Here is a 24119-nt window from a genome sequence, read left to right as displayed (position 1 = left end):
TACGTGGTGAGTATACTTATCCATTCTCATTGATGGGCATTTGGGCTGTATCCTGTTTTACGATTACATCTGACTCTGAAATGGAAGATCAGTGGGTTGAAGGGCGTGCGTGTTTTCAGCCTTACGGGAAGTTGCCAGACGGCTCTCTAAGGTTCAGGTGCTAATTTATATTCCCACTAGCAGCGTCCGGAAGTCCCCATTTCTTTATGTCATTGCCAGGAGTTGATAGTGTCAGCCTTTTAAGATTTTGACAATGTTTTGGGTGTAAAACGGCAACTCGCTTTAATTTGCGTTTCCATGATTACTAGTGAGGTTGAACATGTGATTTTGTATTTACTGGCTCTTGGGAGTTTCTTCTCTTGTGAATTGTCTGTTCACATCCCTTGCCATTTTCCCACAAGGCCGCCTCCTTCCAATTGATTGGTGGAAGCTGCTTATATATTGGAGTCACTAAACCATTGTCTTTTCTAAATGTCGCAAATCTCTTCTCCCATGCTGTTTACTGGAGGGTTTTAAGGAGAGGAGTAACATGTTCTGAGTTACATTTTTCAAGATCACTCTAGCTATGGTATGGGGAATAGAGAGTGAGGAGGGGCATGAGTGAAAGTGGGTAAGCCAGTTAAAAGGTCATCACAGTGGTCCAGGAATGAATGGCAGTGGCCTGGACGAGGGTGGCAGGAGGGGCAATGGAGAAAAGTGGACAGTTCCAGAATACATTTTGGAGGTAGCGCTGATGGAACCTGCTGATAGATTGGATGTGGGGCAAGACGAAAAGATAGGAATCAGGATGACTCTCGGGTTTTTGGCCTGAACAACTGGGTGGATGCTGGTTCCATTGGCTGAGATGGAGAAGGGCAGGCAGAGAAACAGGTTTAGGCTAAGAGAGGGGGAATAAATACTTTTTGTTTTCAACATGTTAAGCTTGAGACAGCCTGTGGATATCCAAGTGGTTAAATCAAATAGGGCATTTGGAACCATGAGGCTGAGTTCAGGGGAAACAGCCAGGGTTCAGGATAGACATACGGGAGTCATCGACGCGTGGATGGAATTTGCTGGATAAGATGGAAAAGACAAGAGGCTCCCAGGTGAGCCTTGGCACATGCTAACATTGAGAGGCTGAGCAGAGGTGGAGATTCAATAAAGAATGCCCTAGAATGTAAACTCCACAGAGCAGGGCTTTGTTCTGTTGACTGCCTGGTGTCTAGAATAGGACTTTAGCAAGTAGTAGGCTCTTGGTAAATATTTGTTGAAGGAACACGTGGAAGAATACACAAATGAATCAAGAAATTAGGAAGGGGTGGCTAATGAGATAGGAGGAGGAGGACAGGTACCATGGAAGCCAAAAGAAGGAGAAAGGTTTCAAGAAGGTGAGAACAGTCAGTTGTGTTAAATGTTGTCAAGAAGTTTACATAACAGCTGGACAGGGAACTGACCATTGGGTTTGGCAACACAGGGGTCACTGGTGGCCTTGATAAGAGCAGTTGAGACTTGAAAGAGGAGGAGTTTGCCAGGTCCTGTGAGGCAGGGGGCAGGGTGGGGGCGGAGAGTGAAAGGGTTTTCCAGGCATCGGGAAGAGCACGTGGAAACACCAGAGGTCAAGTGGGGCTGGCTCATGTCGCTACAAGTTGTTCCAGACGAGGGGAGGGTAAGAGAGTGGCCCGGAGAGATGAGGCTGGGGTGAATGGGAAGGCAGGGAGAGAGGCTGAGGGCAGCCTGGGGTTCGGAACATGATCACCTGGTCTGGGTTAAGGGGCTAAGGGTCCATGTGTCGCTCAGGGTTCAGGGGACAGAGTTTCAATTCTAGTTGGCTTAAACAATAGATGCTCGCTTTAGATACAAGACTTGGACTCTCTCTTCACTCCTAGTTCCCCTTCTGTCTGTGTTGGCTCCCTTGCCAGGCAGTCTGCGCTCTCAGAGCCTCAAGATCTAGGCTTTCCTCCTGCTCCCTGATCTCAGCGGGAAGGCGGGATTCATTTCTGATCCTTCCAACCGGGGAAGTCTCATTGGTTCTGCCTGGTGGTCATGTGTCATCCCTGACCCAATCACTGTGGGCAAAGGGAAGGCACTCTTCTGATTGGTCAGGTCTGGGTCATATGACCATCCCCAGCTGGTGTGAAGATGGGTCCACCGGAGGTAAATTCCCATTGGATAATCAAAGTGCTCACTCCACAGCGGGCTGGGGGAGGTGCTAATGCCAGACAAGCTAACCGGCAGAATTTAATGATAACCGAGCGTTAGACGGACATAGACTTGTAGAATATCAGGATATTAAAAAAAATTTTTTTAATGTTTATTTATTTTTGAGACAGAGGGAGACAGAACGCGAGTGGGGGAGGGGCAGAGAGAGAGGGAGACACAGAATCTGAAGCAGGCTCCAGGCTCTGAGCTGTCAGCACAGAGCCAGATGCAGGGGCTCAAACCCACCAACCGTGAGATCATGACCTGAGCGGAAGTCGGAGGCTCAACCGGCGGAGCCACCCAGGCGCCCCAAGAATATCAGAATATTTAAAAAGGTGGGGGGGGGGGGAGGGGAGGCTCTGTGCTGACAGCTCAGAGCCTGGAGCCTGCTTTGGATTCTGTGGGTCCCTCTCTCCATCCCTTCCCCAGCTCACACTCTGTCTCAAAAATAAATAAACATTAAAAAAAATTTTTTAAGGGGCGGGGTGAAATTCCTTAGGGAATACCTAAAGAGAGTCCCCATTCCAGTGCTGTCCAATAGAGGTAGAATGTGAGCCACAAATGTATCTTTAAATTTTCTAGTACCCTGGGGCACCTGGGTGGCTCAGTCGGTTAAGCGTCCAACTTCGGCTCAGGTCATGATCTCGCGGTCCGTGAGTTCCAGCCCTGCATCGGGCTCTGGGCTGATGGCTCAGAGCCTGGAGCCTGTTTCAGATTCTGTGTCTCCCTCTCTCTCTGACCCTCCCCCGATTCATGCTCTGTCTCTCTCTGTCTCAAAAATAAACGTTAAAAAAAATTAAAAAAAAATTTTTTTTCTAGTACCCACATTACAAACAACTTTAAAAAAAGAAACAGGCGAAGTTAATTTTAATAATATATTTTATTTAACCTATAAAGTCTAAAGCGTCATACTGAAAGGTGACCAATATAAAAAAGCATTAATATTTTACATTATTTTTTCATGTTAAGTCTTCAAAATCTGTATTTTGTACTTACAGAACATTTTTTAAAATTAAAATGAAAAAAAATTTTGACTAACCTCTACAGCCTATGTGGGGCTTGAACTCACAACCCCCAAGAACGGAAGTTGCACGCTCTACCAACTGAGCCAGCCAGGCCCCTCCCCTTACAGAACATCTTAGCCCCAAAGCGAAATTTTCCCCAGAAATACTTGATCTGTGTTTAGGTTTTATCAAATTTACAATGGAAAAGGTGTCCTTGAGAATTCTCCAATAATTAAAGACCTGTATATCCGTTTTTTAAATTCAGATTAATTAAAAACAAATACAATTTCAAATTCACTGCCTCAATCTCACTAACCACCTTTTAAGCGAGGGGTTACCATATTGAATAGCACAGCCCTGATGCAATTTGTTTGCCAGACTGAGGGGGAAGTGACGTCCAGGGTGGGGAGTGGCGCTCCAAGGGCACTGAGCTGAGCGGGAGCAGAATCCAGGTCTCCTGACTCTGTCAGGGCCTCTCCATTGCACCTTACACCTGCCCTGTTCTGAGCAGGTCATTGTGCACCAACCAGGAAAACAGCACAAAGGTCGTGGGAGTCCAAATATGCTGAGGCTCAAATTCTTGCTCTTGCTTAGACTGTAAGGAGTGTTCCTTTATTTTATGTTAATCTTGTCTGTGACCATCCCTGCCACTGGATGATCAGTGTGTTTGGAATGAGGGCATAAATGCATCAGCAAACAGCGTGCACCGATTGAACACCTCCGTGTTCTAAGCACTGCACCCGGGCTTGGGGCACAGAGATGAGACTGACCCAGCTCCTGCCCTCAAGAGGCTCCCCATCCGGCCTAGGGAGGACAGGGTAGTAAACGCATCATTTAGGGTGCGCACAGGATGGCGTGGGGGCAAGTGCTTGTGGGAGCGGGCAGATGGCGTGCCTCTTGGGTGGAAACCACCAGCAGCCGCCGGGGCTGGTTGAGTCCTTGGGAAAATCCAGAGGGAGCCCACACCTGGCGCTACTGGGTGTTGGGCCTTGGCCTGTGAGCGTGGGGGTGTTTGGGTGACAGCCCCAAGGCTAGGAGGGGTTGTTTTGATTGTTGATGTTTGGAACTGAGAGGGGCTATTGTTAGGTGAAGTCTTAGCTCTTTGGTGTGTGGGGTTGGCTCGGGACCATGGCGTGGGAACTGGCTGGGTGTCTCTGTCATCAGTTAACATTGCTTCGTTGATGAGAACGTCTCTTCACCTCTTCGCTGAGCACCCACAGCAGCATCCTTCTCTTCCATTCTCCATTGTGTTCTCCTTCTCTCTCTCTCTCTCTGTCACATACACACACACACCATGGCCACATAATTTAATTTGTGGAGCCCACTGCACTGTGAAAATGCAGGATCCCTTGTTCCAAGATTAAGAATTTCAAGGGGGCGCCCGGGTGGCTCAGTTGGTTGAGCGTCCGACTTCGGCTCAGGTCATGATCTCGCAGCTCGTGAGTTCAAGCCCCGTGCCGGGCTCTGTGCTGACAGCTCGGAGCCTGGAGCCTGCTTCAGATTCCGTGTCTCCCCCCCTCTCTCTCTGCCCCTTCCCCGTTTGCACTCTGTCTCTCTCTCAAAAACAAATAAACATAAAAAAAAAAAAGAATATCAAGATGGTGGTATGAAAGCAGAGTGTTAATCAAGTGCAGGGCCCAGAGGTTAGAGTCCTATACGACGGCTCGGGTCCTGAGTCCCGAGTCCGGGAAACCAACCCTCCACCCGCACCACACACAAGGGCCCTGCTGGTGAGGACAGCAGCTAGTGCCAAGTGCTTTAGAGATTTGTTATGTCTTGCAATCCGTCCACATCTGGATGTAGACAATGACTATGGTGCCCGCTTTGCATATGAGGAAACGGAGATGCCGAGGATACCCGGTGCTTGAACCCCAAACTTTGCTGAGTCCAAAGCTCAGACGCGTTCCTCTGCCTGCCTACCTCTCCCGCCAAAAGGAGTCAGCTTCCTTTATTTTGTCCTTTCTGATTTTTTTTTTCTAATCCTCTTTTCCTCGGAAGTTGTAGACGGTGAATCTACTAGAAAAATGGAATCACCGGATTTCTCTAGCCATGTGGCCACTCTCCCTGTCAGTGAGTCCCCGCCATGAGGACCTGTGGTGTCCCCACCTGGCCCAAATCACCAAGGATTCTTGGGGAAGGGCGGGGTCTGAGTCACCCCCTGCCCTTGTCCTCTCCACCCCCATGTGGACTCAAGAGCAGCTCATTTTCCTTTAACTCCTTCTCAAGGTGTCACCCACCTGAGCAGCACGGGCTTTTACTGAGATTTGGGGTCGCGGAGAGAATGGCGTCACAGAACAGCAAACAATGGGAAAGTGACATCAGATGCCCTTCCTCAGCTATCTCTGGGCCTCCACTGCCTCCCAGGGCTCCTTCCCGACCAAGGCTTCCCTGGAGCCTCCTTCCATGTTCTGTACCTCCTAACTTCTCCCCCATTCCTCCTCCCTGCTACCCAGGGTCTCTCCTCCACCTTTCCAGGGGTGTCCCGTTCATTCATTCATTCATTCACTCACTCACTTATTCATTCCTCCCTGAGCATCTAGCATATGCCAGGCACCCTGTTTGGTGCTGGAGATACAGGGAAGAAGTCTCTGCCTTCATGGGCTCTCAGGCTGGTGGGAAGATGGACCCGAAGTGGCCCAACACAGCCACACAGATCGGCTTCCGAGTTTCCACTGAGACAGAAGCTCTGGAGGCAAAGGCTGGAACGTTAGAACAAGATGGGAAGACCCATCTTAGTTTGGGTGATGTGGAAGCCAAGACCTAAAAGATGAGCATAGGAAGAAGGAGAAGGAAGGAGGTTCTGAGCCAAGGGCACAACACAGGCACGGTCCCTGAGGCATGGAAGAGCTGGGGGCGTGTGCGTGTCTATGCAGAGTAGATGGGAGCCAGGCTGCCTGGGCTGCAGTGAGCAAGGGGGACCCCAGAGGAGATGCCGTCATGGAGTGGGCGGAGTCAGATGGCACAGGGCTCTGCGGCCGGGGAAGGGGCTGCGACGTGGTTCCCAACCCAGCAGGAAGCTCCAAGACTCTTCTGAGCTTGGGAGTCCTGTGGTCTGAATTACGCGGCAAGAAAGACTTCTCTAGCTGGTGGGGGGAGAACCGGAGGATCGAAACGGGGGACAACGGCCGACCACTTCGGGGTTCACATGTTGGATGAGGATGGCTGGGTCCGGGGCAGTGGCGATGGTGGCAGGCGAGGCGGACAGATCTGACATTTATTTTGGAGGTCGAAGTGGATCGTGCTGGAACAGCGTCTGGTGATGGAAGAGGATTCCTACACTTCTGGAACTTTCCCCCTATCTACACCCCCACCGGCCTTCCTGGCCCCACCTTCAGATGTGGCAATGACGCATGACAACGGCCACCCAGGGCACTGGGTGCAACACTGTGTTCCTGGGGGTTTGAGGTGGGCAAGAAAGCCTGGTGGACCCCTTGGATGGTGTTATAGTCCCAGTCAAGGGGGAGGGGTTAAATGGGGCAAGCTTTGATAGCCCTGTTTTCTTCCTTATCCTTGAAGTAATACACAAAAAAGTAAAAACATTGATGATGTCACGTGTTGGCGAGGACTTGGAGAAACAGGTATCTCGAATACCATTAGTGGGAAAACCAACAGGCAGATCTTATTTTTGGAGGGTATTTCAAGGTTATCTTTTTGTTTTTTATTTTAGAGAGCGAGTGAGCACGAGTGGGGGAAAGAAGCAGAAAGGGGAGAGAGAGAGAGAGAGAGAGAGAGAGAGAGAGAGAGAGAGAGAATCTCAAGCAGGCTCCACGCTCAGTGCAAAGCCCAGTGTAGGGTTCAATCCACGACCCTGGGATCATGACCTGAGCTGAAATCAAGAGTCGGACACTCAACTGACTGAGCCACCCAGGTGCCCTATTTAAATTTAAAGTATACATGACCATAGATTTGACTTCTTAGACTCTCCTCCTAAGAAATGGGTATGTACCTGCACATGTGTAAGCGTAGACGGGGATTTTCACTGCACTGATGTTTGCGTTCATCAGCAACGGTGAATATTCATCGGTTGTGGATAGGTAGACAAACTGCGGTCCATCTGTACTGTAGAAACCACGTAACAGTTAAAATTATTGAAGTAGATGTCTTTACGGAAAGATCTCCCAGGCCACTGGGTAAGTGAAAAAGCAAGTTATATATCCATACAGTACACACGTTAGGACACCAATTATGGAAAAAAAAGAGAAAAAAACCTAGAGAATGCTGCATATTTCTAAATGTCGACACATATCTGTGCAGAATGCGCGGGAAAAGGATTCACAGGAATGACATGAGACTCCTAACAGTGGTCACTGAGGGGGTGGGGGTGGTGGAGGGGTGGGAGGGGTCGTGGGGGGTGGGGCACGGGCACTGGGGCAGGGCTTAAAGATGATGCTGGCCTTAGGCATCTCGCTTGAATACCTCACCGTGAGTCCGTTCTCTTGCATTACTGGTGTAATTAAAAAGTTCAAACTGAAACATCTATTCATTGCAAACCCTCTGAAAATGCAGCCTTGCAACATGAAAGGAAGAAAAATACCCGTAATGTTACATCCCAAAGAACCATTATTAAGGTCTTTGTGTCTAGATCTTTCCTGCATTTTCCCATGCTTACGACATAAAAATATGACTCTATTAAACAGTCTATTTTATGACCTGCTTTTCTTTCACTTCGTATTGCATTGTGAACATCTTTCCATGTCATTAAATAATCTCCCAAGCCAAGTTTTTTTTAATTTTTAAAATTTTTATGCAATGTCCTATGCTGCTGGGTTTTACCATTACATATTTAAATCCTTTGTGGTTGACACAGCATATTTCTGATTTTCCTTTATTATATTATTTAGGAGAATTTTGTTAGGAAACTATGTGGGTTATGGTAATTTGTAGGTCTTTTTTTTTTTTTTCTAAGTAAGCTTTCTGGATCAACAGGGGGCTCGAACTTACAACCCTGAGATCAAGAGTCGCATGGTCTACCAACTGAGCTAGCCAGGCACCCCCAGAAGCTCTTGGAATGCAATGCCCAGTTGCCTTCCATGAAAGGGAAGCCATTGCAGACTGAATAGGGCAACATGTCCCCTTTGCCTCAAGGTTTTTCTAGAGGACCTTTTTTTTTTTTTAATTTATTTTTAATTAAAAATTTTTTAACATGTATTCATTTTTGAAAGACAGAGACAGAGTGCGAGCAGGGGAGAGACAGAGGGAGAGGGAGACACAGAATCTAAAACAGGTTCCAGGCTCCAAGCTGTCAGCCCAGAGCCCGACACGGGGTTCAAACCCACGAACTGTGAGATCATGACTTGAGCTGATGTCAGATGCTTAACCGACTGAGCCACCCAGACATCCCTCAAGAGGAGCTTCTTGTCCAAAGGGAGAAAAGTTCTCAGGAGACGGAGGAGTTGTCAGTCTGTCCAGGTTGATCTTCAGAGGCAGAGCCACCCTGGTGACCTCTGAAGCCCCTCCCAGAACGGATGTGAGGTTCCATTGACAAGAAGAAAAATCATGGAAACTGTGTCAAGGTTAACCTGGACACCTGGCTGTGAGTGCCAAAGCCCCTGGGTGGATCTCCAAAGACTCTGCCCTCAGAGGACCCGGGTCAGGAGTCAAGTTCCCTCGAGGCCCACAAACCCAGAGTGTCTCCAAGTGTTGCCACCCCACAAAGCATGTATGCCTCCCCAGACGAGATGCCGGACATTGTTAAGAGGTAAGGACAAGGTCATGTGATAGAAGGCTTCTGTGGTGGGCCCAAGACGTGACCAGTAACTCTCCAGAGTTTGCCAGAGGGCTGAGGTGGCAGAGGATTCCGCATGTGGCTGCCAGGACCAGCTTGGGGACAGCTTCTCCAGCAAATCCTCGATTCTCCACCCTTCATACAAGCTCCCCATCTACCTTTCTTCGGTCTAGTGCATGTGACACGTTGAGAAAAGTAACCGTTCCCATGACCATTTTGCAGTCTATACAAATATCGAATCGTTATGTTGTATACCTGAAATTAACACAATGCTATATGTCAATTACACCTCAATAAAACAAAAGAAACAACCCCAAACCATCCACACGACCCAAACATGCATCCAGAACACCCATCACCCCTGCTGCCCCCAACTGCTTCTTCTCTGCTGGTCCCTGCTTGGTTTTCTGCAAATGTAAAGTGTATTCCTAAGTGCGATGAAATCACAACATCACTGTCGACTCCTGACTCTCCCGCTCATTTGCAGTCACTCTAAGTGGCAAAGATCTTTCAAATATATTTCTTTTCCCTCTATACCCCCTACCATCACCCCCGCCACACCCTCATCATCGCCATAAGAACAAAGATTCGTATGGAGCTTATTATTTTAAACACCGTAACATTGGTGATTCCAGTTTGTATTCACAAGACCCCAGGCAGGTAACAGCCTCACAGTGGGTCTCCCTGTCCTTTGGAGTCCGGAGTCCACACCACCCTCATGGCTGCCAGCGTATGTGTGCCTAGGTGTGCATTTCCGCTTTGAAATTAAGAACATTTCAGGGGCGCCTGACTGCCTCAGTCGGTGGAGCGTGAGACTCTTGATCTCAGGGTTGCAGGTTCGAGCCCCACGCTGGGTGTAGGAGATTTCTGAAAAATAAAATCTTAAAAATAAAAACAGAAATTAAGACCATTTCACCCACGCAAAATACACCTTGCATGCAGGGTATTAATAGTAATGATGAAGATAATATGAATAAACTCACGTACCTACCTCCAAGTTGGGAGAGCTGATAAATCCTGAGGCTTCCCCATGTGCCTCCTCAGCTCTCCCTCTCCCTTCCATCTGGGGGCAATAACTACCCTGGATTTTGTATTTTTCATCCCTTTACCCTTTTCTTTATATTTTTCTCACAGTTGGGTGCAGTCTTGAACAATATATTGTCTAGCTTTGCGTGCCTTTGACCTTTGGAGAAATAGCATCGGGGTGCATTTTCCTACAGCAAGTGTGTGTTTGTTGCATATTTTGTTTGTGACATTCATCCGTGTTGTTGAGTGTAGCCATAGTGCATTCATTTTGGCTGCCATAACGCACCGTATTATATGAATAAACCACAAGTCATCAATCCGTTCTCCTGTTTATGGACATAGGGTTGCTGCCATCCACATTTATTACATCTCCTGATGAGATGAAGAGTTTCCAGGTGAGGCACACAGGAAGAGAAGTGCTGGGTAGTAAGGTGTGTGCCTCTGAACTTGACCCGATGATGCCAAGTTGCTTTCCAAAATGGTTATACGAATCTACGCTCTTACAGCAGTGTATAAGAGCTTGCGTTGTTCCACGGCTCTAACAACACTTGGTGTTGTCAGATTTTAACACTTGTGCCAATCTGGGGGATCCAGGCTCTGAGCTGTCAGCACAGAGCCTGATGTGGAGCTCGAACTCACAAGTTGTGAGATCATGACCTGAGCTGAAGTCAGCTGCTCAACCGACAGCCACCCAGGCACCCCTGTTGTCTTTTTCTTATTGATCCCTTAGGAGCTCTTTATATATTAGGATCCTAATCTTTTGTAAATTATGTGCATTCCAAGTGTCATTTCCCAATCTGTGGCTTGTCTTTTCACTTTTTTTTTTTTTTTTGAGAGAGAGAGAGAGAGAGAGAGAGAGAGAGAGAGTCTTAAGCAAGCTCCACACCCATTGTGGAGCCCAACGCAGAGCTTGATCCCATGACCCTGGGATCATGACGCAAGCCAAAATCAAGAGTTGGATGCTCAAACAACTGAGCCATCCAGGTGTTCCAGAAGCTCTTATTCTTAACATATTAGAGTGTATCAACGTTATCCCTTCTGGTCTGTGCTTTTTGTATCCTTTTTAAAGAGACCTCTCCCTCCCCTGAGGTCTTAGAGATCATGTCTTATATTTTCTTTTGAGAGTTTCATCTTGCACATTTAGGTCTTTTGGTCCACCTGAAATTGATTTTGTATAAACAGGATCCAGTTTCAGTTTTTTTTCCATGTGGACAAGCAGCCATCCTGGCTTTGTCTATTGAATACTTCCTTTTCTGCATTATCTAGATCACATTTCTGTTTATGCTTGAGTCTGCTTGTAGGCTCTCTAGTTGGATGCACTGGTCTATCGTGAGCCAAACCCATGCAACTCCAATTACTAACGCTTTGAAACAAAAGTGATCTTAATGATCATTTGCTATCGTGCGTATTGATATCTGGTAGGCCAAAGTCTACTCCTTGTAATTCCTCAGGAATGTCTCGACTCCTTTTGCTCTTCCTTATAAAGTATAGAAAGAGATTGTCATATTTCATTAACACCTTTTGGGGATTTCATCTGGAACCATACTGAGTGAAAATGAATTTGTGCGGAAATTGTATTTCATATAGTTAATATTTATTCACATTTACCTGCGTGGTTGTCTCTTTTATTCTCATTTTTCTTTCTTGCATTTTGGACCTTACATTTGAGATCATTTTCCTTCTTCCTGAGACACATCTTTAAACATTTTTTTTTAACGTTTATTTATTTTTTGAGAGAAGGAAAGTGAGCGGGGAAGGGGCAGAGAGAGAGGGAGACACAGAATCAGAAGCAAGCTCCAGGCTCCGAGCTGTCAGCACAGAGCCTGATGCAGGGCTCGAATTCACAAACTGTGAGATCATGACCTGAGCTGAAGTTGGACACTTAACCGACTGAGCCATCCAGGCTCCCCCTGGGACACATCTTTAAAAGTGTCTTTGTTGAAGCTTTATCGGTGGTCAACACACCCAATATTGCTTGTTTTCAAGTTTTGTCCTTGTTCTTGGAAGATAGTTTGGCTGGGTATACAATTCTAATTGATGGTTATTTTCCCTTGGTCTCTGGCTACAGTTGTTACAATTGAAAGGTCAGCTGTCTCCAAACACTTGTTTTGTTTTTTGGGGTTTTTTTGATTGGTAAATCTCTTTTTCTCTGACTGTATTTTCTCTTTGATCGGGCTCTCCTGAAGGTTCATTATGTTCTATGTGGATGTGGATTTGAACTTTTATCTTGCTTGAGATTTACTGTGATTTTTGAATAGGACAATTCACATCTTTCATCTGTTTTGAAAAATTCGTAGCCATTATCCTTTTGATTATTACTTTTCTCCCACTGTACACATTTCTTGTGGCTACTATATAACAAAGTACCACAAACTTGGTGGCTCAAAACAGTAAAAATTCATTCTTTCACAGTTCTGGGGGCCCAAATTCCTAAATCAGTATATTTAGGCTGATATTTAGGTGTTAGCAGGGTCATGCTTTGCTCTGGAGGCTCTGGGGGGGGGGGGGAATCCACTCCTGTCTCTTCCAGCTCGTGGTGGAGGCACCCCTGGGCTTATAGCAGCATACTCCAGGCTCCAGCATAGAGCATCTTCAAGCCTCTCTCTTCTTTGTCTTCATATTGGCTTCTCTTCTGTATGTTGTCAAATCTCCCCTGCCTCCCTCTTAGAAGGACAGACACATATGGTTGCATTTAGGGACCCTGGTTAATCCAGGCTAATCTCCCCATCCTACCTAGGACCCTTAACTCAATTACATCTGCAAAGACCCCTTTTTGTCATATATGGTAACATTCACAGGTTCCAGGCATCAGGACGTGGAAATCTCTTTGGGAGGGCTGGGGAAGCATTTTTCAGCCCCCCGCACTGAACTCCAGTGAGATGTGTATTTACACCCTGTCTCTGCCCCCGTGCCTTTACTCTTTATTTCATAGTTTATAACATTATCCCTCTGTGCTGTGTTCTTGGTAGTTCCCTCAGATATAGCTTCCATTTTCCCCAATGATCTTTTCAGCCCTGTCGTCATCTGCTGTTTAATCCAGCTGTTGATGTTGACAATTCTGCTTCATATGTTTTCCTTTCCTAGAACTTCTATTTGGTTCTTTTTCAAATCTCCACGGTCAGTTTTACAACCGCTTGTTCCTTGTTCGGTTTGATTCTCTGTTTAATCGATACAGTTCTTTACGTTGAATGTGGGTGGAGAACAGTTCACCGATCTTTTATGGAATTTTCCCGTGGAAATGATCAGAGACGTGGGCCAGTAGCTGGAGAGGGGTGTCCGGTCAAAATGATGATGATGATGATGATAAGTCACTTTCAGGAAAGGTGGAAATTTACATGACAATGACAATGACCCAGAAGGTGGGGGCCATTTCATGGGGCAATGTCCTCGTGTGGGGGAGAGCAGAAGGGGTTCAATGCACAAGGGGAGGAACGGGACTCAGGTATTGCTGGAGAGTTCCCTCGTAGCAACAGGGGAATGACAGAGCACACAGGTTGGAATGAGGTGATGGGTAGGCATGGGACATCTCTTCTGGTTGCTTGGCTTCCTCGGTAAATAGGAAGGAAGGTCGTCAGCTGAGAAGGAGGATGGGGAGGAGGTGTCTGAGCCACGAGAGAGAGAAGATGTGACACGGGCATCTAGGAGAGTGGGAATTTGGATGGAATGGATTATCGGGCAGCACAAAACACACGGGATGCCAGTGGACGGAAGTTAATGGGAGACTGATCAGCATGGTTGTATTTTGCTAAAGCACAGCTCTGACCATGTCCCTCCCCTGCTTAAAACCCTCATTCACTCCCCTGCTGCACACTCCATTGCGTGGCATTCAAGGGTCGCCATGACTTCAGCCCCACTAGATCCCTTCTACACCCCAGCAACTCAGAGCTACTTGAGATTCGTCAAGCATATTTCACACTTCTCTGTGATGGCTCTTGCGGTTCACTGCCTAGAATGCCCTTCCCTGCCTCTACCCACCAACAGCGAGCACCCCTCCAACAGAGTCTGCCCAGGGAATCTGCTTCACTTCCGCCTCCTGCCCCTCACCCCCTGGTTCCCTGTACAGAATCTTCTCATCTGTTACAGCTCCCACAAAACTTCGCTGGCTATCAGTTGTTTCTGGTTCTGCCTTTTCCACCTCATTGAGGGCACAGACCGCATCCTGTCCTTTCTGTGTCCCCGGCATCCTGCACCAAGCAGGTGCGAAGACAGTGTCTGCTGAGAGGACTGACTTATGGCTTCTAGAGGAGAGCTGGGTCAGGCCAGCAGGGGTGTTACCCAGAGGGCCATTAGTGGGATCAGTGGACTGCGGAGAAGAGACAGGAACAGCAGCCAGGAAGCAGAGCCAAAGCCTGAGGTCAGGAGAAAGCAGGCCATGCTCCCAAGCAGCGCGGAGAGGGAGGAGGGCGGGGAGGCTGAGGGAGTGAGTGGGGAGCAGGCGGGGGGAGCCTCATGGTCCATGACATACATCTTCAGACTCTGTGCAACTGGCAGAGTGGTTCTGTGCTGTCACCTGGTCCTTGTGCTGGGGAGGGGCGGGAGCTACAGCGAGGCACCTTTCTCTCTGGGAATCTTGGGTCTCTAAAGGTAGGAGAGATGTGAGGCCCCCCAACCCTTCATTTCCAAAGAACCAAGTGTTCAACTCCCAACACCTCCAAACATGCCTTTGGGGAACGAGGTCCAATGGGCATCTGGACGCAGCCTGGAATAGTGCTAAGGGGAGAGCTCAGGGGTCAGGCAGCCTGTCACCCACAAGCTGGGGCCCTGTGGGCAACAGCTCTGTTTTCCTGAGCCACATTTCTCGTCTGTAAATGGGCCATGATGAAGAAGACATATAACCTAATTAAAGATGGGCAAAGGAATTTGTGACACCGTGGATGGACTGAGGCATTATGCTCAGTGAAATAAGTCAGAGGAAGACAAATACCATATGATTTCACTTACATGTGGAATCTAAAAAACAAAACAGACAAAAACCCAGAAACAGTCTCATAAATACAGACAACGAACTGGTGGTTGCCAGAGGGGTAAGGATAGGGGGATGGGTGAAACGGGTGAATGAAAAGTACAGCGTGGGGAATATAGTCAGTAATATTGTGGTAACTGTCCTTACGGTGGTGGGCATTTTGTAATGTACGTAAATGTTGAATCACTGTGTTGTGCACCTGAAACTAATACATTGCACGTCAACTCTCCTTTGATTAATATAAACAGGCAAATGATTGGAATAGATCCACATCCAAAGAAGATCACGCACACGGCCAGTAAGCACAGGAGAACCACTCGGCCAATCTTTAGCCATTAGGGAAATGCAAATCAAAAGCATAATGGGATAAGACTTTGCACCCACTGGACAAGAGTCCGGAATTGTAACCTTTACACATTGCTGGTGGGAATGCCCAACGTGGTGCAGTCTCTTTGGAAAAACATTTTCTCAAAACGGTAAACACAGAGTTAGCATAGGACCCGGTAGGTATCTACTCGAGAAAAATGAAAGCTTACCTCCACCCAAAAACTTGTAGTGAATGTTCATAGCAACGTTATTCATAATAGCCGAGAAATGGAAACAGTTCAAGTGTCCATTGGCTGGTGAATGGAAAAGCAACATGTGGTATATCCATTCAGCAGAATACTATTTGACAATCAAAAAGAGGACTATTGAAACATCTACAACATGGATGAACCTCAGAAACATCACGCTGGATGAGAGAATCCAGACCCAAATGACCACACCTTGTGTGATTTCCTTTATAGGAAATGTCCAAAGAGAAAAATCTGTGGAGACAGAAAATGGATGTGTGAATGCCTAAGGCTGGTGGGGGTGTTGGGGGGGGGTGGGGAATGGGGAGCCACTATAAATGGGCAATGTTCTGACACTGGCGTGTCCCACTCTGTAAATATAAGATGTTAAGTTGTACACTTAAAATGGGTGAGTTTTGTGGCGTGCAAATTATACCTCAATAAAGCTATTTGAAAGGGGAGGGATCCTCACTGGGATCTATTGAAAGTCAAAAAATGTTTTAAAAGACAGAGAAAAAGGGAGGGAGACAGTGATGTCCACCTTGCAAGGCTGCTGGGAGACTGAGAAATCATGCACATCCACAGCAGGGGTGGAGTGCTGGCGAATTAACCCCTCCTGCCATCACACTTAATGGTGACCAGGAGTTGGTGCATCAAGACCGCCCCCCCCCCCACAGCCTTGGGGCACCTGGGTGGCTCAGTCAGTTAAGCATCTGACTTCAGCTCAGGTCATGATCTCACAGCTCGTGGGTTCGAGCCCTGCGTCGGGCTCTGTGCCGACAGCTCAGAGCCTGGAGCCTGCTTCAGATTCTGGGTCTCCCTCTCTCTTACACTCTCTCTGTCTCTCAAAAAATGAATAAATGTTAAAAAAAAAAAAAAAAAAAAGAGCCCAGCCTGCCCAGCTTGGGTTCTACACCGGCTCCCAGATTTTTCCCATCGACATTGGGCTCCACCTGCCCAGAGCTCAGCTGACTGCCTTCCCTCTCCATCTCACGTCCCCCCTCCCCAACTGGCATTTCCTGGGCTCACCTTTCCCATAAACTATGGGTTCAGGCAGCGAACCCTTATTTTGGGTCGAAGCACTAGCTGGGACAGCAATCCTAATGGAGCCACGTCTCGTGACCCCAGCTGGCCTGTCTCCGTCTTGCTCGGGACAGGGTGCTGTCCGTCCCCAGCCTCTACTCTGCTCTGAAGGAGGGAAGACTTGCCCTGGAAGGAGCCTAGGCCCAGGGAGGGAAAGAGAAGGACCCAAGGATTCTTCAGATGATGACAGAACTGGATGAACTGAAGATGCGCTTGGTGACTGGCACTGTGTGCAAAGTACCTCCCAGGTATTATTCTCACAGCGGCTCTGCGCCTCAGTCGACTGAGTTGGAAGCGGAGGCTCAGAGAGGTAAAGTGACCTGCCCCGGGCCACACAGCTCCTAAGCCGTGATGTCTGAATTCGAAACCAGGGCCCGACTGCTTCGTCGCCGCACCAGCCTGCCTTTCACGGAGCCGTGTCAAACAGCGACCCACCTTTTTTCCGTTTAGACTTCCCGGGAGTCTGGTCTTCCTGGCGAGGTTCCGCTCTGCTCTGTATGCTGCCGCGTTGGCCCCGAGCCCAGTGGTAAGGACACCATCCAGGCGTGTCTTTGGTTGCGTTGTTTTTGTACAGATTTATGGTGCGGGGGAACCCACTCTCGGGAGAGATGGGGACCGGATGGGGAACAAGGACGCTAGTGTGGTCGTCTTTGAGGTCCCACTGACTCATGAACAAGGCAAGCCTCTAAATCTGCTTCCCGACCCATAAACCGCGTTTATGGAGTCCTGTCCTTGGGTTTGGAAGGGCTGCTGTGAGGGCAGCCTTTGGCATGGCCCTGGGGCCCGGGGCCCTGGGTTTCAGGTCAGGGACCCCCGTGAGAACGCAGACCCGTACGTGGGTGGGTGGGGCCCCAACCCCATCCCATCCTTACCTCTGGGCCATTTCACTTTGTTTGGCTGAGAGCAGGGGTTGGGGTGGTGGACAGGAGGGAGAGGGGCGAGGGACCCCACTTTTACTGTGTACTTAGCCCAGACCTGCTCTGGCATCAGGCACTGAGAGCCACTTCCCATCTCCCCGGAACCCCTGGCCCTTGCAGGGTGGGGGAGCAAGAAACTGCCAATTATAGGGACAGAGGAGTCATAATGGCGAGCATTTTCTCAGCACTTACTGAATGTAGGGGCTTCACGGACGTCCTGTCATCCAGTCCTGACACTGACTCCAGGCACAGCCTGCTGTTGCCGCCCTCATTTTACAGGCAAAATGGCTGAGGCACGGCGAGGCTCAGTCATTTGTCCAATGATAGAGCTAGAACCGAGAAGACCCAGATTTGAACCCAGTCAGTCTGGCTCCGGAGCCCGGAGGCTAAGCCTCCCCCTCTATAGCCTCACCAGAAGCAGGGGCATGGAGGCAGCCTCGGGGAGCCGGCTCTGTTGGGAGTAGGAGTGGGATACGAAGCGGTTTTCATACTGATGCCTGATTGGGGCTTTGAAGGATGAATAGGAGTTGGATGCAGAATGGCTACAGAGTGTGGTCTGCTAGAAGGAACAGCCTGTGTGTAGGTAGACGGGCCCAGGTTAGCAGGATGGGTTTCCATATCGCTGGAGCATAAAGCATAAGCAGGGGAGAGGCGAGGTGAGGCTATAGACCAGGTTCAAGGCACAGAGGGCCTGCCCTGTCCTGCTAAATCATTTGCTCTTGGTGTAAGTCACAGTCCCCACCCTCCAGGGGCCTTACCTGAGCTTGGGGAGGTGAGCCATGTCATCAGGAATGATGGTGAATAATCCTCAGCCTTGTAGGTACAAGTGTGGGGAGGGCAGAGGAGGGAGGCCTGCCCCGGGTCTGGGAGGGATGGGCCATGGGGAAGACTTCCTGGAGGAGGCGCCGTCTTGTCGGGGGTGAATAATGGGAGGTAGAGGTGTATGAACAAAGGTGCTGAGGCGCAGAAGTGCCAGCTGTGCTCTGGGGACACGGAGAGGATGACGGGGCAGGAGGTGTGGGAAGAGAGATCAGCAAAGTGCGTGTTACGTTCAGCGCTGCCTACCTAAAGCCCTTTGCCGCCTGACCTGGGTTCAAATCCCGACTTGCTGCTGACCAGCCGTGAGACCTTGGGCAAGTCACTAACGCGCTCGGAGCCTGTTTCCTTCTCATCTGTAAAATGGGTAGAAGCAAGTGGTTATTACCTCCCAGAGTTCAGACGAGGGCTTCTCCCAGTCTGGTGCCATCGCAAAGATCTTCGCCCTATCAGCCAAACGCCTCCACCAGGGGCTGGCAACATTTCTCCATAAAGGGTCAAAATAACAAACATGTTGGACACTGCGAAAATAGTTTGGTCCCTGTTGCAATTACTCAACTCTGAGCGCCTCGTGTGGCCCAGGCCCGATGTGATCTCCTAAGGGTCTAGCATCGTGGCCGGCTGTGGTGCTGGGGACTGGGGGGCAGCATGGGTCCTGAGTGCTTATCAAGGTCACTGACTATCTGGGGAGGAAAATGATGCTGCCTCTGACCAGCCCATCGGGCGTGAGTCAACCTCTGCTAACTGTTTCGAATCATCTGAAGACAAGCTGGTGTCCAGAGCAGGGATTACTATTGTTAATAAAATACTAATCACAGAAATGGTGGGTGAATTCTATTGATGAGATGTTAGTGCCCGAAGGCCTCAGAGCGTCTTTTAAAAGCATCACCAATATGATCATTAAAATCGCAACAAAGGTAGGTCAAGGATATAAAAGCAACTTAGGCCTGCTGAAAAAGCCAGGGGGACAGCCTCGGGACCCCCGTGGCCCCTTCCAGGCAGAGGCCGTGTCGGGTTTCAGGACGCTCATGGAGAGGAGACAGCAGTCAGGCTGTGGGGCATTAAAAAAAAATTTTTTTTTAATGTTTATTTATTTTTGAGAGAGAGAGAGAGAGAGTGTGAGTGGGGGAGGAGCAGAGAGAGAGGGAGACACAGAATCCGAAGCAGGCTCCAGGCTCCGAGCTGTCAGCACAGAGCCCCACGCGGGGCTCGAACCCACGAACCGCGAGATCATCATGACCCGAGCCGAAGTCGGACGCCTACCGACCGAGCCACCCGGGTGCCCCAGGATGTGGGGAATTTTTAAGGCCCCAAGTGAGATGGTGGCTTCTGACATGTGGCCTCTTGTTGGAGGTTTCTGGGCTTCCGTGGCCTCATCTGAGAAATGGGGATAATATAATACTTTAGGAGGAAGGGGCTGGACCAGACCAGCTCGTGAGGCCCCATCTAAGTGCTACCAGCTCTTCCCTGATGTGTCCCGTCATCTGGTGACTGGGCACTCTTCATCTGGGTGAACGTACCTCACTCACTCCAAACTTGCTGTCCGGGGCCCAGCTCTGACTCTTAGCTGTGTTTATTCAACCGGGATGGTTAAAATTTGAAAAAACAACTTTTGGGGGCGCCTGGGTGGCTCAGCCGTTTAAGCGTCCGACTCTTACTTTGGCTCAGGTCACGATGTCACAGTTCATGAGTTCGAGCCCCACTTCGGGCTCTGTGCTGACAGCTCAGAGCTGTCTCCCTCTCCCTGTCCCTCCCCGGCTTGTTCTCTATCTCTCTCTCAAAATAAAAATAAAGAAAATTTTTAAAAAGCAACTTCTGGGATTTATTACCTATTACGAAGTATGACATACAGATAGAAACATGCACAATACGTAATCAGTCAGCTCAGCGGTCTGTCACATGGTGAGCAGGCTGGGTAACCAGCAACCGGGCCAAGAGAGAGTGCACGGCATGGGGGGCCCCCAGAGACCCCTCGTGCCTCTTCCCATCACTTGACACTGTATTTGTTTAAAAATTTTTTTCATGACGTGGTGTCCTTTTTCTGCTACCATTTGTGACACCAAATGGTGTTTTTTTCCACCTGAATTCTGCAATTCTCTGACACCAGGGACCCAACTCAGCTCTGACACTAAGGGCCTTGGAGTTCGCACAGACCACACAAGTTCAGGGCTCAGTCTCTCAAGACTGCCCCCTACTTCAGACATCAATGGCAAGTCCTGGGGGCCGCCTGTACTTCTGACCAACTGGCTGTAAATCGAGGGGTCCCGTGACCCCCCGCCTTAGGTTAGATAATTCACTAGAACAACCCACAGGACTAGGAAGACACTTTCCTCGTGCTCACTGGGTTGTTATAAAGGACACGACTCAGGAACAGACGAATGGAAGAGAGCCGTGGGGGACCCCTCGCGTTCACCACACCCTCCCAGCACCTCTGTGTGCACGCCGACTCGGAAGCTCTCTGAATCGCGTCGTGTAGGGGTTTTATGAGGGTTTTGTCACGTACCGGCCCTTGGTGACTGAAGCCGATCTCCGGCCTCCCTCCCTTCCCGGGAGCCTGGGGAGGGGAGGCTGAAGGTCCCAACCCTCCCAATCGTACCTGGGGCTTTCTGGCCGCCAGCCTCCCATCGCGAAGGTACCTTGTCCCCCCATTCCCCGTGACTCATCTCATTAGTGTGCATGAAACAGAAAATGCCAAAGTTTTTAGGAGCTCTGTCCCCGGAACCTGGAACCAGGGACAGAGACCAAATATTTATTTTTTTATTATACCACAGACTGTGTTTAAGCAGGTGGCTGCACACCACACTTTGCCACAGACCCCCCCACCCCCACCCCCGCCACCCCCGTGCACCGCCCAGTTCGAAGATTCATGTTGCCTGTTCGGCCTCAGCAGGCATGTGAAGGAGTGATCCCTGAGGACTCTCATGCTGTATTTTCAGATAAGGAAACCAAGGATCAAAGAATTCGAGTACCTTTCCCGAGGCGACGTAGCAAGCAAAGCACAAAGCTGACGGAGCCCAGACCTCGAGGTGGGCTGGGGCGTGGGACCTGCCGTAACTCTTTGGGAGCAGTTTTGTACTGGGGAGTGGCACGGGCTAGGGGGTCAGGTAGGCCTTCACACTGCGACTCTGGACACGTAACTCAGCCTTTTGAGGCTCGGCCTCCCTATCGATGGCATGGGCGCAATGACAGCTGCCTCGCGGGGTCACTGTTGGGCACGAATGAGCTAGGCACCGGTAGAAGTTCTATAAATAATTCTTCTCTGCATCTGGCCTAAACAGAGGGGTTGCTAGAGAGCTGAGATCTCCCCGGAGCATCCCACATCTGCCTCCTTCAAGACCCAGTTCAAAACCACCTCCTCCAGGAAGCCTCCCGAGATTCCCAGCAGCCCCACGGTTCTTGTCCTTCTTTCAAATTCCTCAGGGCTTTGGTTTATGGGACAATAGTCCATGCTGCGCCTGTTCCCCCTCCTAGCCCAGTGTACTCACTCCTACCTCTGAACACCCTGGACTTTGCAGAGCACCCTGGACCTCGTCACTTATCACTTTCGATCTGCTGTGGGCATCACTGGCAGCCTGTTCACCGGGCAGTGGGGGCTCCTTGAGGGCAGGGGTCCAGTGGAGAGTGGACAAACTCTCTCCCACCTCAGGCCTGCCGCAGGGCTCAGCAGAGTGCGTGCCTGTTGTTGGTGAACTTCAGTGGGTCTCGTGTCCCTTCTTGGCAAGGAATCGTGCAGGGGCATCTCTTTTGCCGGAGAATGTACTAGAGCAAGGGGACTCGCATCTTGTCTCACATAACCTTCCTATGGGTTTTTTTTTTTTTTTCCAACGTTTATTTATTTTTGGGACAGAGAGAGACAGAGCATGAACGGGGGAGGGGCAGAGAGAGAGGGAGACACAGAATCGGAAACAGGCTCCAGGCTCTGAGCCATCAACCCAGAGCCCGACGCGGGACTCGAACTCACGGACCGCGAGATCGTGACCTGGCTGAAGTCGGACGCTTAACCGACTGCGCCACCCAGGCACCCCGCTATGGGTTTTTTACAGATGATATTAAAAAAAATTTTTTTAGGGGTGCCTGGGTCAGTTAAGCGCCCGACTCTTGATCTTGGCTCAGGTCACGATCTCAAGGTTTCTGAGTTTGAGCCTTGTGTCGGGCTCAGTGGATTCTCTCTCTCTCCCCCTCTCTCTCTGTCCCTCCCCTGCTCACGAACTCTCTCTCTCTCTCTCTCTCAAAATAAATAAACATTAAAACATTTTTATCATGGTGGTAAAATACGTATAACATAAAATTTGCCATTTTTAAGTGTACAATTCAGTGGTATTTAAGTACATTCATAATATCGCATGACTGTACTATCCGTTTCCAGAACTTTTTCATTAGCCTAAACTGAAACCCTGCGCCCATGAAACAGTAAGTTCCCATTCCCCGAGCCCCGCCCCCCCCCCCCCACCCCCAGCCCCTGGTAACCTTTGCTCCACTTTCTGTCTCCATGAATCCGCCTATTCTAGGCGCCTCACGTGTTTACCCTTTTGTGACTGGCTTATTTTCTCTTATTTCCCTGGCATGTGTCTTCCAGGTTCATCCACACTGTCGTAGCGTCAGGAGTTCCTTCTTTTTGAAGGTTGACTGACATCCCACTGCAGGTTTATTCCGCATTTCATTTCTCCGCTCATCTGTTGTTGGACACTTGGGTCGCTCCGACCTTTTAACGTTTATTTATTTTTGAGAGAGAGAGACAGAGCATGAGCAGGGGAGGGGCAGAGAGAGAGGGAGACACAGAATCCGAAGCAGGCTCCAGGCTCCAAGCCATCAGCACAGAGCCCGACGCGGGGCTCGAACTCACAGACCGCGAGATCATGACCTGAGCTGGACACTTAACCGACTGAGCTACCCAGGTGCCCCCCAAAATGGCATTTTTTAAGAAGAGCCATCTGCTGACCTTCTGGATGTCCTTACAGACTTTTTCTCTATATTTACACATAGGCAGCCCCACGGACAGAAGATAAACACTTTTAAAATGGGTTTTGGGGTGCCTGGGTGGCTCAGTCGGTTGAGAGTCCAACTTCGGCTCAGGTCATGATCTCGCAGTCTGTGAGTTCGAGCCCTGCATCGGGCTCTGTGATGACAGCTCGGAGCCTGCAGCCTGCTGTGGATTCGGTGTCTCCCTCTCTCTCTGCCCCTTCCCTGCTCACGCTCTGTCTCTCTCTCTCTCTCTCAAAGATATATCACATTAAAAAATAATAATAAAAAATAAATAAATAAGATGGGTTTTATAGTGTATTGTGTGTCTTTTCACTTTGGTGCAAATGGCGGTCCCCTCCCTGTGCCGAGAAACAGCAGCGTGTATTGTCCTCTGGATGGTTGGGGTGTTTCTTCTTACGGATGTGCCATGACTTACTTTAGTCCGTCCCTTGTTGCCCTCCAGTTGGGCTGGAAGGGGCAGGGCAGGTGTAGACCAAGGAGGCCTCCGGCTGGCTGAGGCCCTGTGGTTACGTAACAGCCGTCGGGGAAGTCACCGAGGCTGACACGGCGACTTCTGTGGAGAGTAATTTCACAGTTGCACTAAGGACAATTAGGGCGCCGGGCCTGTCACCGGAGCCTGGGATGAGCTCAGACACATTCCTTGCTTCATGGCTGGAAGGGGCAGGCAGTCCTCCGGGAAGAAGGCCTGTGAGCCACCCCTCTCTTGCAGTCACTTCCCAGGAGGTGTCCCCATTGCAGGGACATCTGTTTCGGCAGAAATAGGGCCACGAGGCCGCGGAGGGCCCGCCCTGCCCGACTGTGAGGACTTTCCCTGACACGGGAGGTAGCCGTTTGCAGACCAGAAATCAGAAGTGAGGTGGGTACAGATTT

This window comes from Herpailurus yagouaroundi, unplaced genomic scaffold (assembly GCF_014898765.1).
Source record: "Herpailurus yagouaroundi ecotype Mexico unplaced genomic scaffold, PumYag 77, whole genome shotgun sequence".
Classification (NCBI taxonomy): domain Eukaryota; kingdom Metazoa; phylum Chordata; class Mammalia; order Carnivora; family Felidae; genus Herpailurus; species Herpailurus yagouaroundi.
This window is presented reverse-complemented; position numbering follows the sequence as displayed.